Source organism: Triticum dicoccoides, chromosome 4A (genome assembly GCF_002162155.2).
Source record: "Triticum dicoccoides isolate Atlit2015 ecotype Zavitan chromosome 4A, WEW_v2.0, whole genome shotgun sequence".
NCBI lineage: Eukaryota > Viridiplantae > Streptophyta > Magnoliopsida > Poales > Poaceae > Triticum > Triticum dicoccoides.
Window position 1 is genome coordinate 747161302 of NC_041386.1, and position 4739 is coordinate 747166040.

Consider the following 4739-nt stretch of genomic DNA (forward strand, 5'->3'; position numbering starts at 1 on the left):
TAGTTATAGCATTAGCGCCCTATACTGTACCACGCTACTGCTATAGAAGTTAGCAGCAACGCGCTTCGAAGAAAACCGCTACTGATAAGATCAGCCCACAAGTTTAGTCCCACTCGCTCCTTAAATATGTTATTTCTGAAACTACCACAACCAGTTGGTCTTCACTGAACTCTATGTGTAAAATTTGTGGCACCGGAGAGGACTCATATTGACAATTCAGATTGTACACAAAAAGATCATTGATGGCCAATGTATTTTTGCATTGACGTATTTTTTTGTATAGTTACACTTAGCAGTTGCGGTTTATATGCCAAGCGCTACTGCTATTAAGATTAGCTGTAGCGCGTTTTGGCAAACGCGCTACAACTATCCCTACCTTATCCCCACGCGCACGACCGACCCTCTCTCTCACTCACACTCTCATTCTCGCCCGCGTGCCAATAACCTTCGTCCGTCCACCGCCGAGGTACTCCCCTCCTTCCGTCCCTCCTTCCTCCTCGCACATCCTCCCTCCGCCTGCGGCCGCCCCTCCCTCCTCCGCCGCCGCCCTCCTCCCTCCGCCTACGGCCACCTCTCCTCCCTCCTCCACTGGCAGCCCTCCTCCCACCGCCTACGGCCGCCTCTCCTCCCTCCTCCACTGGCAGCCCTCCTCCCACCGCCCTCGACCTCACCGCCGCCACCCGAGCCCACCCAGCACCGCCGCCTCCCAATCCCGATCCCGCCCTCGCCGCCCCTAGCTACCTCTCCGTCGCCCCCACCCCCTTTTTCTCTCTGCTTAGTTAGTACTAGATGTTGTTTAGTAGTAGTAGATGTTAATTTAGGGTTCATAGCTAGTACTAGATGTTGCTTAGTTAGTACTAGATTTTTACTAGTAGTAGATGTTAATTACTAGTAGTGATGGTACTAGTTAACTAGGGCAATATGATTAATAGTAGTTGTAGTTGAACTACTTTAGTTGTAGTTGAACTAGTTTAGTAAGTAAATTAATAAACTAGTTGAACTAGTTGAATTAATAGAACTAATGTATTTTTAGTAAGATAATTAATATAACTAGTTGAACTACTTTATTTTTAGAAAGAACTAGTTTTTTTCTATTTATAGTAAGTTTATATTTAGTAAGAACTAGTTGAACATGTCATATTTGTTGTTATTTTTTAGTTTAAGCAATTATTCGGGATGTATTAGTGATAACTTATACGGTTTCAGGTGACCACCGTCGTCCCCGTCACCGACCCCCTCCGACATCCCCGCCGTCGTCCCAGTCACTGACCCCCTCCGACATCGAGGTGAGACCAGCCAAATATCCTTGTATTTCTTGTGTTGCTCAAATAGGATATGTGGTTGCCCAAGTGGCCGTTCATGTTCAGTTTACACCTCCGAGTGGCCTATGTTTTGCCGGAGTGTTGATTAATTTCTGTTCCGGCAAATTTCAGGCGCTCGATATGTCCTTTTTTAGCAAAGGTCATGCCGGATTTTTTCGTGAATTCTGGCATGACTTGTGCTAGAATATGTACAAGTTTAATCTTTGAATTATGAACGTAGGAAATGTCGTACTCGGACGACGACAGTCTCCCGGGGGAGTGCAGCTGGTGCCACGACGATCGAGGTATGTGCGACAGGTTCGTTGAGCTGGACGAAGATCGGCGCTTCAGCATTAAGCTCGAGGAGACCTTCGATGTTTAAACGGTACGCAACAACGACAAGTGTTTTTTCGTAATTAAGCATGACTTCAACTATTTCAACGTCTAATTTTCATATTTTACAATTCAACTAGCTTATCCCATGCCATGCAAGACGCTATGTCTTGGAGATGATGGGTTTTGAAGACCATGAAAATTTTGAAACAAAGAAAATACACCTAAGGACCCATCATGATATGGATTTTGAAGTAAATCGGTGCAATGTCAGAGCGTAATCCATTTTGGTTGCCAAAATTGGGAAGCATTTTGCAAAATGTATGGTTTTTCTGAGGGTATGATTGTCACCATGGATCTTGGTGATCCTGACATCGAGCAAGACAATATGGACATTTGGGTCCTTGTTGATACGCTTCCGATTGTACCGCTATGTGAGTTTCTCAAACATAGTTAACTAATTTATATTGTTTATTTCAAAATAGTTGATAGCTTATTTCCATTGACAGCTTATTTTGATTCTTCAAAGACTGTGTGGAAGATGGTAGATAAAACCAACTACACCGATGGCTCCGAATTAACGTATAAGGAGAAAAATTATCTGATCGCATTTTGTACTCTTCTTGAGAATTACAATAACTATTATCGAACTCCTCCAAATTATGGTGAATACGTGCCACTAGTGCATGTGTTGAACCACGGTAACTTCTCTGGAGATACCCTGGTAAGATTTTTTACTATTACGACATCCGTGCATCTTTTGCATACTTCTAAAACTATTACATCATTGCTAACTACGAAGTTATTACTATGTTTTTCAACAGAAACTCCCGATGGATTTGTGCCTCATCTGATGTCTCTGAATGGTCGCCTCTCAGTTCTGAACATACTGCCAGGTAAATCTAGGGAGCTCACCTGTGCATATCGGATTTCTAAAACCGGTGAACACATGTTCATCAAAGAATGAAGGAAATGTATGGACATTCGCAAGGAGGTTCTTGGAAGTAACATTCAGCGAAAGGCAAGAATCGGAGACAGGCTAATCTCCATTCTCCATAATGGAGAGTCAGGGGCTATCTTGTTTTTTGCTATTTTACCTTAGAAAATGTAGTAGGTCTTAATCGAATGTAGTAGGTCCTACGAGGTACAATATGTTTATTATGTGGTAATGTGTTAGAGTTGATAACGAGGAGTACTTGTGATTACGACTAGTGACCAATTTGCTATGTGATGTCATTGATGAAGACGATGATCTTGAGGAGGTGTTATATGACAATGATATATTATGATGATAAGTTGTTAATGATATGATGATGATGATGATGATATTATATCATTGGGTGAAAGAACCGCAGATTAGTTTCAAGTGGATGGACATCCACTTGAAACTAGTCCACGGTTCTTTCACCCCGTGATGTAATAACTCATTATGATGTAAAAACAATCTCTAAATTCCTGTTGTATGAAAACTTGTGTAAAGGTGTATGAATATAACATGAAATAAAAAAGAAATAAAATACTAAATAATAGTAGTAGCGCGGGAGAGGAGAAGCGCTACTACTAATTACCAGTAGCGCTGTTCTGAAGAAGCGCTACTACTAAGTCAATTTAGCAGTAGCGTGGATCTAGGCGCGCTATTGCTAAGCTTTAGCTGTAGCGCCTTATCAGTAGCGCTCCTGCCCGCGCTACTGATAGGCCTAAAACCCGCGCTGCTGCTAGGCTTTTCCCTAGTAGTGTGGAGTTGCATGTTGCGGATGTCGTCGATGATCACAATATCAAGATGGACGCAATGCGCTTGAAGATTAGAAAATATGCCATTCATACCGAGGCTTGGTATCATTATGTCGTTGGATCAGTTGTTACCTTGGTTGCGATTATGATCGCATTTGTTTTCACATTGAAATGTTTTACATAGTTTCAATGTATGGTTTAATTAATTTAGATGCACTGCAGAGCTTTATGTTGTTAGATGAGAACTATGTATGTACTTTGGTTTTAATGTGATGATGAACTTCTATTAATTTGGTCACTTAATTATCTATTCGTGATGTTCTGTAATGGTTTTTGACACACTTAATTATATATAATGCACGCAGATGAACTGGCAATGCATGTACGGTGACAGACACACCTCCGAGTACATTAAGGGCGTGCATGATTTTCTCGAAGTGGCTGAGGCAAACAAGCAGAATGGTTTTATGTGTTGTCCATGCCCTATATGTGGGAATACGAAGTCTTACTCTGACCGGAAAATCCTTCACACCCACCTGCTTTACAAGGGTTTCATGCCACACTATAATGTTTGGACGAGGCACGGAGAAATAGGGGTTATGATGGAAGACGACGAAGAAGAAGAGTACGATGACAACTATGTGCCCCCTGAATACGGTGATGCTACTGAACATCAAGAGGAACCAGACGATGTGCACGATGATGCTGCAATGGGCGAAGCTGCTGAAGTTCAAGAGGAACCAGACGATTTGCCCGATGATGATGATCTCCACCGGATCATTGTCGATGCAAGGACGCAATACGAAAGTCAAAAGGAGAAGCTGAAGTTCGATCGCATGTTAGAGGATCACAAAAAAGGGTTGTACCCCAATTTCGAAGATGGCAACACAAAGCTCGGTACCGTACTGGAATTGCTGCAGTGGAAGGCAGAGAATGCTGTGCCTGACAAAGGATTTGAGAAGCTACTAAAAATATTGAAGAAGAAGCTTCCGAAGGATAACGAATTGCCCGACAGTACATATGCAGCAAAGAAGGTCGTATGCCCTCTAGGATTGGAGGTGCAGAAGATACATACATGCCCTAATGACTGCATCCTCTACCGCGGTGCGTACAAGGATCTGAACGCATGTCCGGTATGCGGTGCATTATGGTATAAGATCAGACGAGATGACCCTGGTGATGTTGACGGTGAGCCCCCCAGGAAGAGGGTTCCTGCAAAGGTGATGTGGTATGCTCCTATAATACCACGGTTGAAACGTCTGTTCAGAAACGAAGAGCATGCCAATTTGATGCGATGGCATAATGAGGATCATAAGAAAGACGGGAAGTTGAGAGCACCCGCTGACGGGTCGCAGTGGAGAAAAATCGAGAGAA